Here is a 13831-nt window from a genome sequence, read left to right on the forward strand (position 1 = left end):
TCTTGTGGGATTCTGAAATTTGCAATTTGTTCAAAGAAAACTCAGATTTGCATCTTTAAGGAGTCGTGTTAGCATAGAAATGGACCGATTAGTGAAAGTTCTAGCAACCTAGAATTAGATATATAACCAAGGGCTGGTAACAGAGGAGTGGTGTGGTCCAAGAAAGAGAAGTTGTTTACAGTTATTAAAAATCTTGCCAGGAAAGCTTGCCAAAGCTGAAACTGCAGCTTTCTCTCAAGACAGCTTTGGAAGCTATCCTGGAAGTGCCTGTAGACACTATGGTAGGAACTGATAGTTTTTGAACTTCTGTAATCAGTTGCTACATGACACTTTCATGCTTCTCTATCAAGTGACAATGTTCGTACCTTCAGGACTAAAATGTTTTTTAACTACTAGAATGTTTAATAGTGTATAGTTTTGCCCTTAGTGTATGTATTGCTTGCTTTGGGGGAATAAGCTTGCAACACACATATTAACCTATTTGAAAGAGTTATATGATTTTGAGAATACTGTGATTTTTGAACAATTTGATTGCATGCTAGATTATGTATTGCTAATAAATCAGTGTTCTGCCAGAATGGAATTTGGCAGGAAATTTTTGAATAAAAGATTTTGATATGAAAAGAGAGCTGGAAAACTTATCAAAGCCAAAGGGTTAATCAAGATATCATAGTCCTGAAATAGTTTTATTGCTAGTAATGCAATGAAAGAATTGTTTTGAAATAAATCTAAAATTTACGATGTCAGGACTAGTGTGCTGCAATTTTAAATATTGTTTGGACCATTGGCATAACTTATAGGTAGTATGGGCAAGGCAGATACAGCAGGACAAATGGGGCTGGGGTCCTGTAGTAACAACATGGTTGATGTTCTATATGTTGAATTGAAAAAAGATTAATGGTGCTATCATTCCAAAACTCCACAAAACGTACTGATGTTCACAAAACTTTTATGTAGCTTGTGCACTTGACCTATGTCATTGCTGGTGGCAATTTTTTAAGTGGATTTAATTTAATTTGGCATGGTGGTGGGTAGGTGGGGGGGTGTTTTAATCTTTTTTTTGCACTAGGCCCTATCAAATTCTAGTTGTGACTGGGTGCTAATGTCACAAGGTGCAACTCCCTGTTGTCAGGTAAAAATTACTTCCCAGTGGAAAATGGACAAGTAATTATGAAATTAAATATAAGAATGGATCCTTGACACTCAAAAACCTTGAGTCATAACACTAAGCAAAAAGCACTAGTGTTGCTTATTGGACTCTGAACAGTTTTTTAGATTGTTTGTTGCTGCCAAGTGGAAAGGCAGTTCCTAAATGTGCTGTTCTAGGTTTTTTGATAGTTCATAAGAGGTACAATATCTCTTTTGTGTTTTAAGATCTCCATCTTGAGATTGTAGTGAACATTCTGCTATATAGTAATTAATTAATTCTTAAAAGTAAACAAGAGGCAAAACCATTTGTAGCAATTTATATAAAAAAAAAGTTAAAATCAGTTCTAAAGTCCCAAAGTTATTTTATAATCCTAGAAGTGGGATGGTATGGCACTTTGCAATTTTTAGCAGCTTTTGAGCGTCCTGGCACGCACTATCCATTTCCAATCACAAGCTCTTGGATCTCCTGTACACTAATTGTGTCACCCAAAACACTCATTGATCCAATGTTAAAGTATTGCAGCACTCTGTACTCTAAGTGGGACACACACGCCCCCACACACACTTTTTGAACACAAAAATCTTAAGCAGAGGATACCAACACTTACACATATTCACTTTAGACATTGGTATTAACAGTAAAGGATGACTCATTTTGATTCAGTAGTTCTTAGTCTGCAATCATATATTGTGTACTTTATTGTTAAGAAATCAATACATTTATTGTTTCTGATATAATGTGGAACAAGGGCAAATAGTTTTCATTTTTAATTAATCTGATTGTAAATATTTTCACCTGTTAATAACATAATATCATCCTGAAACCTCCTTAATCCAATTCAGGGTTGAGGGGAACTAGAAACAACCCAAGCAGCATTGGGCATAAACCACCCTGGACTGGTGGGAGAGGAGGTGGCAGCACTCTGTCTGTGACTTTAATCACCTTTGAGTGGAGCTGTGTCATCTAAAACCTGTCTCAGTTATTGGCAAGCTGATCTTCATTGGCATTAGCCCAATACCTCAGATTCAAAGTATTATCATATTTACAGTAAATGCCTTACTGTTCTGGATTTTAACTGAGCATGTATTGTGAAGAGCAAAGGCATATCAAATGTTATCGAATAACGACCTGAAAAAGTTTCAATAAGAGGAGAGAGAGTGGCATTGTGAACATAGACTCTATAATTCATATGAAGCACAGTATTGTGGATCAGTCCTAGGCTCCTTGAGAAATTATTTTTATGCTAGTTACCTGGGCACTAAGTATTCATTTGCTCATGAAAAGACTACAGTATATAACATTAGGATAATATAAATCAATTTTGTTACAATAAAAAGTAGCAAAAAGTTATTTTGTGTGGAAGCCATTAATTAATATCTTAAAAGATGACCAGCACAACACAGGTTTGGTTCCCAAACCACTCCTTCATGCAGCACCGCTATTCCATGTATTTGTGAAATTTCACTAACAACACACCTGCACTCAAAGTAATGTGGTAATGATCAACTGCACCAGATGTGTTAGTGGTGCAGTTTAATAAATAAATATGTGTACTGGATAGTAAGCACAAAGACAGGTTTGGAAATGGCTAAGCTAAGCTAACACACTTTCATTAGCCAGGTTTCCATCCAAGGAGTTTTTGCGAAAAAATATTTAGCGCTTCAAATTTTTTACCGATATAGCTGATGGAAATGCTAATTATCGATAAAATGTTGTACGTGTCGACATAATATTTTTCCGTTTAACTTTAGCGCATGAATTCCATGTCGATACTTCAGATGTCGCAAAAACTACATTGGAAACAGTTTTTGTCGGAAAAAAGGGCTTTAACGCAAATAAATGTCACATTTTCATCACGTGCAATCAAAACGAGAATGGCGGAGCGGCTCGCATGGTCTGATGAAGAGAGTTTTTTTTTTTGATTAAACGTCGTTATTTTGTATTAATTCAAATTTCAGTTTTAATTAAAAACCTTAAGGGAAGCAGGTTAATTCAGTTGTTATCGCACTGTGAAGGGATGTTGAAAGGTAGGCTCACCTTTACAGATCCGATGCTGCAAACACAGCTGCATCATGGGCACTTCCAGGAGTGCCAACGCAAATGTCTCGTATCATGCACCTGTCATCAACAAGGGCCTGGAGAACAATAGATGGCCACCCTTTGCGATTAATGTAATCGCGGTAGCCTTCCGTCGGGGGAAGAATAGGCACATGCGTGCCATCCAGCGCACCGTAAATCTGTGGCACAAGATGCACCAAGGAATTGCGGTATGCAATTTCATTGGCCTCCGCTACAGTCGGAAGTCTGATATAACGCCGCATTAATTTTTCTTTAATAGCGGTGCACACAGCATATACACATCGATGGACGGTAGTTTTACTAACCACGAAAGTTTCTCCAACTACTCTATACTCGGCACAGGTTGCCAGCTTGTAAAGGGCGATGGCAATCCGCTTTTGGGTTGGAACCGGTGGTCGGTGGCAACCTGTGATGGGCGCAACATCAGGACTGATGAATCCACACAACATGTCAAACGTCGGCCGTGTCATTATAAAATGTTGCAGCCAGAGATTTTCTGTTAAGTGTCTCTCCACCACCTCCTCCCAGAAGGTCTTATTCTGTCGTCTCTCCCATACCCGTGGGTTTCGTCGCACTGGTACTTTCTTCGAGCTCTAGGGCTATTCAGACAAGCAACTGCTTCATTCTGCTGTCGTCTTCGGATATTATGTACAATTCCAATTATTTGTGAAACTGAAATAACAGTAAGCTGGCAAATTTCAAAAAACTGTCTGAATAATCTCTCCATTTCTTTGTTTCTTTGTTTAGTGGAGGGGGTGTAACGTGGAAAACAAAAGGTAGATAATTTGCGACATACACAAAATTATGTATGGAAACGGCTCAAGGGCAGATTTTTTTAGCGATACAACAAAAGTTATGCGACAGTTCGTTTTGGGGGGGGGGGATGACGTCATCACGCACACCATTTTATCGATAAAAAGCCAGTTTGATGGAAACAGGCTGGAGACAGCAAATTTCGCACATTTTTTTTACGTATATTCTGTTTGTCGATAACAAAACGTCGCAAAAAACTGGATGGAAACTTAGCTAGTGACATAAACATCATAGCTTTGTGTCAACAAGTCCACAGCAGCGAGAAATGGCACGCCAAACCAGATATTTAAGATGTGGTGTTCATTCTGTCCTAAAGAACTTTGTAATAAATTGGCAAGTTGAAAATAGAAAAAAAAATGCAGTGGCAGTTTGAATCCAATGAACACTACTTAAAGGTCACTGTTTAAAATGGAAAATCCAGTGAGGCCCTTGCTCAGCACCTGGCACCAAAGGACACAACTAAACTGTGTGAAAAAGTCTTAAAAGAAGTGGTCTTAGGCCATGTTAAGGTTAAGGTTGGGAGCATCACTGCTACAGCGTGTTGCTGCACCCACCACATGGCGAACCACTTCAGGATTCCAGATTAGGAACCAAATGTAGCCAAAAGCACAAGAGATTGCAGTAAGTGGAAAACCATAAAGTTATGGAATAATAGCCGATAGCATATTGTGTGACAAGTCCAATTTTGAAACTTCCTGTTCACAAAGATGCCAGTATGTCAAAAGAGGAGTGAACAAGAAATATGTTGATGCCTGCCTAAAGCCTTTTATGACGCACATCAGAAGCCCTGTCATGGTCTAGGCCCACAGTGGTGGCAAACCTTTGGCACGTGTGCCAGAGGGGGCACTCAGAGCCCTCTTTGTGCCCCAGCAGAGTTCATTACTAGAAAGCTAGAGGGTTAGAGTTGGACTGCTCCTCTCCCCCTCTCCACAAGCGCCTAAGGACATATTTCATATTACCCGCCCCTCTGCCCAGCAGCCCAATGGGAGCGCTTCCTCCCTCCCCTGTCTGGGGTAAGGCGGGCGGTTCATATGCGGCGTGAGGGTGCGGCGCAGACGGCAGCCTGTTGAGTCTGTGGCGAAGGTGATTCCCATGGTGGGGTTGGAGAGGATGTGGCATAGCGGGTCCACAGCTAAAAATTAAAAAGGCCAGTTTTAATAGATAATCGCCGTACTCGCGGCTTAGAGGGGGGCATGGTAGTGTGGCCGGAGCTTCATGATGCGGACGGTCCTCGCTTAAGTGCACAGGTGAGGAGTCATCTGCATCTGTAATTGTTGCCAGGAGCTGCTAATCGCCACACCTGATCCACGTCCCCGTAATATACAGTATAATAGAAACGTGAGGCAGATGGAAAGGAGAAAAAAAGAGAGAGAGAGAGAGAACTGGAACGGAGGTTAATTGGAAGACCTGCTTGAAACAATTGAGAAGATTGAAGGGATGACAAAGGACAGCACAGTTAGTTCTAGTTGAAGTGCGGAATTCTCTGCCAAATAATTTTAAGTCAATGAAAGCACTTGGGATTGCTTTCCTTATTTTGTTTGGATCATCTTATACTTGTGAGCAGCTGTTTTCAGCTTTGAATTATATCAAATCTGGCACCAGAAACAGACTAACAGATGACCTGAGTGCTGCATGTGTTGCTTCCAAACTTACAAACAAAGTATGAGCCAAGGTTAGACAAATTATCAGCATGCATATAACAGCAAAAATCACATTAATAGTTCAAAAGCATGCCAAATGCAAACTTTTACTTTTCCATAAAAAGTTGTTTGTATCATTGAAAGCTCTGTTATTGTGTTTTTCTATTAAGACAAAAGATGTTAATGTATGAGTTGTTTTTTCTAAACTAAAACCTCAGTATTCAGGTTAAATTGCCGTGTTGGCACTTTGCGATAAATAAGTGGGTTTTGGGTTGCAGTTTGGGTACTCGGTCTCTAAAAGGTTCGCCATCACTGGTCTAGTGGTAAAGTTCAGGGAATGGTATAGGGGATCTTGTCAAAACTGATGGAATTATGAATGCTAAAAAATACAAACATTGAAAAACCTTAATTATACCCCTTAATAAAGACCTCAAGTGCACTGCAGGCACACGCAAGTCCTTCTTGGAGGGGACGTCTGTAGTAAAAGAAATAGATTGGCAACCTCAGAGCCCCAGTCCATTGTAAAGATTGTAACTCGGAGAATAGGAAGGCAAAAGTAATCACTCTTAACTTAAAAGACATCAATTATATTTTAACCTAGTTTATTCAAAATGTTGTTGTTACCTTTGACACAAATTTATCAATCATCACATTTCTACTCTTTCTCCACGTTAGAGGTGGCTCCCTAAGTTCCTAAAGCCACTTCATTTGTCTTAAGAAGACCATTGAAATGTTTTATAGTCAGGCCGACCGAATTGTTCACTCACTGTTCCACGGTTAATTTAAAGGATGGCGGCATGAACCATAACAATAACTAAGAAGTACAAACATTAACTCCAGTTCTCAGTTCACATTATTGAGTCCAGTTAAGATTAAAGTCAATTTTGAAATCCTTATCAGGATTTAGCACCTCCTTAATTTACAGAACACATTAGTGCCTACACCGTGGTCTCAAAATTAACATTAGTGAAGAAGGAAAGACCTTTAGCTGAAGGGCATCTAAACTCTGGAAAGACCTGCCTTCCAATAATAATGTCCCAATGATCTCAGCATTAAAATTAAGGAGAATAGCATTTTTTAAATGCAAACAGTTAATCACATGCCACATGCACTTATGTATGTATATATACTCTGTGATGGACGGCCGGCTACAGACTCCGGTCGCCACCCCCAGGCCGCCAGGAGGAGCCCTCCGGACAGTATGATCGTGCCCCGAGTTCCAGCAGGGCCGCATGGACTTTGTAGTTTATATACACAGCCGTGCTGGATACCTTGGGGACCACCGGGAGTCATTGTAGGGGCGCTAGTGGGCTCTTATGTGCCCTATAACCCGGGAGTGCGTCATCATCACGTGACAGGAAGGAACGACGTGCTCCCGGGCTAAAGAAAAGGACTGTTTACCCTGACCCGGAGGGAATAAGGACGTGTGGGTTTGGCCAGGAACCACTTCCGGGTCAGGGGATATAAAAGGACTGTGGGAAAGCCCAGACACTGAGCTGAGCTGGGAGGTAGGGTGGCAAGTGTCTGGGCGAGGAGGAGAGAGTATTGGTTTATTGAGAGTTTATTGTTTATATGAGTGTGGAGTGGAGGGTGCTTTGTGCATAGTGTAATTATAAAATAAATAGTGATTACACTTTCATCTGGTGTTCGGAGTGGTACCTGAGGGTTTAAGAGGTGGCTCCACGCCTCTACTGTTACAACTCAAAACAAAAGCCAAGCAAAATGACACCTTTTATTGGCTAACTAGAAAGATTACAATATGCAAGCTTTCGAGGCAACTCAGGCCCCTTCTTCAGGCAAGATGTAAACCTGAGTTGCCTCGAAAGCTTGCATATTGTAATCTTTCTAGTTAGCCAATAAAAGGTGTCATTTTGCTTGGCTTTTCTCTACATTCATAATGGCTAACACGGTACAACACCCTAGTAACTCAAAACAAGTGACATTTGATGGTGGTATCTCATTAGCTGCTGCCTTTCTGGGATTTCCACCCACTAAAGGTGATGTAGAGTGGTAGTGTAATGTATGATGGAGTCAGAAAATGGCAAAATCCAGTTGAGGCCTCCTAAAATAACCATACAGTATGCAGGCCAGTAACTTAACTGGCCAGCCCAAAAAAGACTCACTCCTCACCAGCTTGCACCAGAATACTACCTGCAGGCTTCAACTTAGGAGGGATGACTCCGGGCTTGAACAGAAAAGGGTAAACAAAGAACCTTTATAAATATTAACAAAGCTAGTGGGAAATTAAGCAAAATGACACCTTTTATTGGCTAACTAGAAAGATTACAATATGCAAGCTTTCAAGGCAACTCAGGCCCCTTCTTCAAGCAAGATGTAATCAAAGCTAGAGAATAAAGCAAAAAATGCTCAACAGAATAAAAAGGCAAAAGAATTTCCCTAAAAAGGCAATCCATAGCAAACAAGTTCCAATATGTGATCTAGTAACTGTAATCTTAAAACCTAAACAGAAAAATTGATCAAAAAGTCATTAAATCCAATAAGTAAAATAGCAATTGATACAAAACACAAAAGACTCCTAATAATTGCGATAAACCATTGACTAGATATCTCAATGTAGTCTCCAACTAAAGGCAGAGAGACGACCCAGCTGTGGGACGCCAGGGTGGCCCCACTTCCCAGGACTCCGCCTGCAAAATACATGGAATGGAGGCATATATAACACGATAGTACATAACTATCAAAATGACAGAAAACGGATAAAGATACGAAAAATAATAATTACAAAATTACAAAAATAACAATGAAACAGTTAAACTTGTGATTATATACTATATGGAGAACAGTATGGCAAACAGAAACAACATTCATTAATTAATGGATCTCTAGTCAAAAGCACATTGGTAATGAAAGAGGTCAGAGGAGAATGGCCAGACTTGTTCAAGCTAACAGAAAGGAAAAATATACACAATGCATCAACTTTGTAGCAGATTGGCCATGTCAGGTTCCAGTGGTGTCATCTAAGGACAGGAAGATGAGGTTAGAGCGGTCATGTGATCACCAATTCTGGACAAATTTTGCCTGTCCCAATGCAAATACCAGGGTTAAACTGACTGGCAAAGTTGGCACACTCCCATATCTATTATAAAAAAAATCCTGGGAGGGAGACTAGGGAGACAAGACATGATCTTCTCGGAAGACAATTGATGTCCCGCGAGAGACACTTTAACATCACGCGAAGACAATTTGATGTCCCGTGAGAGACACTTTAACGTCACGCAAAGACAATTTGACGTCCCACGAGAAAAACTTTAATGTCACGCGAGACAAGGCAGTGAGACAACATTTAAAACAAGTTCACGGACATCTAACCAAGCAGTTGTTGGAATGTTTTTGGCAGACACACTTCATGTGCTCCCAGCTCTTAAAACAACGACAAGTGACAAGCAGAACACGCAGCATGCCAGCAGCAGGAGCAGGAAGCCAGCAAATGATCCGACCTCATCTCCTTAGTGTGCGTTCAGCCCCCCAAATCCCCCCCCCCCCCTTCACAATGCAAGTGGCACAGACGCGAAGTGGCAAAAGGACAGCTGCTGTACAGGCTTTTAAATGATCAACATGCAGTGCAACAAAAAGAACACGCAGCTCGCCAGCAGCGGCAGCAGAAAAACAGCAGATGATCCGATGGCATCTCCTTAGCATGTGTTCAGCCGCCCCCCACTTCACAACACAAGCAGCATTATACGTCCTGTGAGAAAGGTTTAACCACACCCAGGGCCAGAAATAAAGGACAAGTATTGTTTTTACAAAAGTTTTAAAGTAAAAGTGAAAATAATGCATATGTAACAATTCCCATGAAAATAACAATCTCTTTAAATTGTATATTCGGTAAACCAAACCCGGGGGTGGGCGAGCGAAGCGAGCAGGGGGCAGAGCCCCCTAGTCTAATATAAAGGATTAATCGTGATGTTTAATGGGCACTGCAAAGGGATAAATTGCATTGGGCCACGTTAATTTCCACAATTGTTGTGCCAAGACAGACCCCTTTGTTAACCTGAAGTTAAATGTTGAATTTTGAAGTTCATCTGGGCTGGGCAAAACCCAACTGTAATTTCACAAAGTAATCTGTCTTTTTTCAGTACTGTGAAAAGTAAGGTGGCCAAATGTGACTTAACCCTTTTTAGCACCCATTAAACACCCACCTATTTTCTAAACCCATTTGTCTGCCTACCTATGGAAAAGTCATCTCAGATAACAGAGCAGTGGAATCATTAGGTAGAAGTGTCCTATCATTAGACTGGTCGGCCCAGCACTGGCTGAGCTGTTGAATGGCCAATAAGGGGGAGGTGGCTTTTTGGCAGAGGTCTTCTGGACTCAGATGGTGTCTGGCTTGTCTGACTCCTTTTCTACAATCTGCCAGTGGTTTTTCAATTATCTGATGGACAAATATTGTTGTTTATTAGTTTTGTTAATTAGTTAATTTCTACTTTGTTTTTGATGTATTTCAAAAAATCTGTATCATCATATGTGATAGTTCTGTATTTAGTGAGTGATATAATCTATTGTTGTATTTTGCCTTGTAGTTTGTACTATGCTATTGTATTATTGAGGTGGCAATAACAGATTGGCCATCTAGCTCTGAGAAGAGGATAACTTATGTTCTTCTTTGTGTATTGTATTTACCCCATTTTGACACCCATTGCACACTCAACATACCCGGAAGGGGGTCTCTCTTTGAATTTCCTTTCCCAAGATTTCTTCCTTTTTTCCCTACAAGGATTGTTTTTTCTGGGGGAGTTTTTTCTTGTCTTCTCAGGAAGTCAAGGTTGGGGGGGGGGGGGGAGTCAAAAATCAGGGTCTGGTAAGGCCCATTGAGGCATTTCTTGTGTGATTTTGGGCTATATGAGAAATAAATTGTTATCCAGAGCAGCATCACATGGAACCTGGTGCCTATCCTACCAAGAAATTGGTTGCAAGGTGGGAACAAGTCTGGACAAGGCATCTGCCCACTACAGAGTGAACACACACACATCACATTAGGGCCAGTTTTGCATTGCCAATCCACCTAACCTGCATGTCTTTGTGGGAGTAAACCTGACCACCCAGAGCAAATTTATGCAGACATGGGGAGAATATACAAACTCCACACAGTGAGCACCCAGGACACAAACCCCCATCTCCTCATTGTGAGGCAGCAGCGCTACCTCTGTGCCACCCCTATTAAATATCATAGTCCCATTAATTAGATATGACAGCATGCCAACTTTACCAGTCAATTTCACATGTGTGCCCATATGAGGATTGGCAAAACTCTACTGCAATTTAACAAAGCTTTTTTCAAAACTGGAAATTGATGTGGCCCAATGCAATCTGACCCTTTTGCAGTGCCCGTTAAGTATCACAGTACATGCAATTCATCAGATATGGGAGTGTGCCAACGTTGCCAGTCAATTTGACAAAAGCATTTTTTTTGTAGCAAAACTGAAAATGACCCATGCAGGTCCAAAATGTGGACTATTTCAAATATCTGATCAATTTTAATGATACTAGTTAATATATGCATTGTTGAATATTTTATTTGTTGAATAAGTTATTGATTTGCATAAGCTGTGCGAATAGCAGCTGGCAGTTAACAAACAAGTACTTGTAGGTACAGTAGGAGTAGCCAGTCGAATAAGCAGCTAACGTCAGCTTCATATTAAGTGCAAATACTGTTAAAAAGTAAATTTTTTAGCTGTTTTAATTTGCCACTTCTATCCACTCCTCTTCCTGCTTGCCACTGGCCGAACCTCACTAGACCCTGAGTTACCTTTTTGTCACCCCTTCTATTGCCACTTAAAATCATATGATCTCTGATGAAATTTCCACATGGAACCGATAGAGCTCATCTGCAACAGCAAGCGCATGTAAAACTAGTAAGTTTTGTTTGCAAAACCAATAGAGTCCATCTAAACCAGCCTGTTACACTCGCAAAAACAGCATAGTGCACACATAAAGCCAGCACAAGACACCCATGTACTCAGCCTAATGCATACTTAAACAACAGAGTTCGTTCATGAAACCGGAATATTACCTACATAAACCAATGTACTGTGGGGGCCAGTAACATTCTCACCTGAACCAGTGATACGTCATGGCAAATCTATACAGTTTATATGCACACCAGTATTATACATAAACCAGTACAGTTGATTTGAATGAAACAAGTATTGTACACATGCAAATATAAATCGATGAAAAATAATCATAAAATAATAGTGTGAACATGTAAACTGATAGATTACACACACAATTACATGATTTATAGCCTGTTTGGTCCCTCATATCTCAATCTAAGTTCAGGTGCAAGTTCAAATTTAAGTTTATTTCCACACGTAAAGTGAAATTCTATTTTTGTATGATGATAAATATGCCACTTTCCAAAATCAAACATCTTTGAGATAAGGCGGAATGGGTGGCTAGCAGCATGAATGAAAAATCTGTTCTTAAGTTAACATGGACCAAAACTCTTCCTAAAGTTCTTCTGGAGGTAAACTGGGGTTCCACTTGATATGAGCTAGGCGTGCCTAATAAAGTGTCTACTAAGTGTGATCTTAATGTACATAAGTTATCATATAATAGAACTGTTATATGTAAATATTACATTAAAAACACAAGGAGTTAATTCAGTCTCACACATCTGAATAAGAAATCAGTTTATTTTAATAATATTTATGCTATAATTTGGCATTGTTAAAGATGTAAATGCACTATAAGCATTAGTTTGTAAAATGTCAGGGATTTACTGTATATAAAAGTGTTCACAGATAAGAGGCCCGAGTCCCAAGTGAATACCACAAGCAAATGTTTGATTTGTAATTGTCATATTTGATATTGATATTTATTTTAATAATTTAAAATAATAATAATTCTATATATTTATAAAACGCTTTTCATGCTCTTCTCTTTTGTTGTAAAAAACTACTAGAGGTGGTAGTAGCAGCAGTACTATCACATATACTAAGGATAGCTTCACAATAGAAACTGATTTGATCAGTTACTACTCAAAATAGAAACATAAATATTAAGCAATCTGTGTTTAGTATTCAGATCAGCAGTTGCAACGAACGTCTATGAAGCACCACTTTAGAAGAAATCCCTTTAGTCTTAATTTCAGATAGCAGTAATTTTGACAATTCTAAGCTTTAGATGCTCCCTCTAGTGGCTAAGGCTGAAATGGATTAGAATATTGTCCTTATTCCTCCTGAAGAATCACCAAAAGGTAGCAACCAAAAGGTACAGTATATTTATAGATTATTCCCCAGTTATTTTGAATCCAATGGCTATCCCTGTTTCACCTTTACACTAATTATACATAGAAAAAGAATTGCTGGATGGCAATATGGTGCAGTTGTTAAGTACTACTGCCAGAGATTCAGGCACAAATCCTAGCGTGGACAGCCGGTGGAGTTTGCAAGCTTTCTCTAGACTTGTGTACTAGGTGGATTAGGGACTTGAAATTGGATTGATGTCAGTTAGCAGGCATGTGTGTGCCCTGCAGTAGCCTGGTGCCTCAGTGTGAACTTGAACTTGATTACTAGGCAACAAGGTTGATAGGATTTTCTCATGATAGATAGATAGATAGATAGATAGATAGATAGATAGATAGATAGATAGATAGATAGATAGATAGATACACATACATATGTTACATCTATACAATATTAAAATATATAGAATTAAACAAAACAATATACAATATAAGACACTATCACAACATATACAGTAAACAAAGGTACATAAAACAATATAGTAAATTAGTTAGGTCCTATACGTACAGGTCAATTTATTTCAGGAAAAGATTAACCATATTGACTATGGTAGTCAATGTGCAGTAGTTTTTGCCTTTAGTAACTAGTTATGTTTCCTCAATGGTAGTAACAGAAAAAGATGGTTGGCTGGGTGAACATAGTCTTTGCTTACAATTCCAGCAAGTTTCCGGACCTGTGATGAATACAGGACCTCAATGGAGTCCAGTTTCAGGCTTACATTTTTTTTCTGCTGTCCAAATAACATGCTGTAGTTTATGTTGAATTGCCACACCAGACTGGTATGGAGTAAATGAGGATGCTTTTAATAACAGCTCTATAAAACTGAACCACCATTGATTGGGATGGGTTAAAGTTTTACATTGATGCTGCTAAGCTTTTTT

The sequence above is a fragment of the Erpetoichthys calabaricus genome, chromosome 9 (genome assembly GCF_900747795.2).
Source record: "Erpetoichthys calabaricus chromosome 9, fErpCal1.3, whole genome shotgun sequence".
In the NCBI taxonomy this organism is placed as follows: domain Eukaryota; kingdom Metazoa; phylum Chordata; class Cladistia; order Polypteriformes; family Polypteridae; genus Erpetoichthys; species Erpetoichthys calabaricus.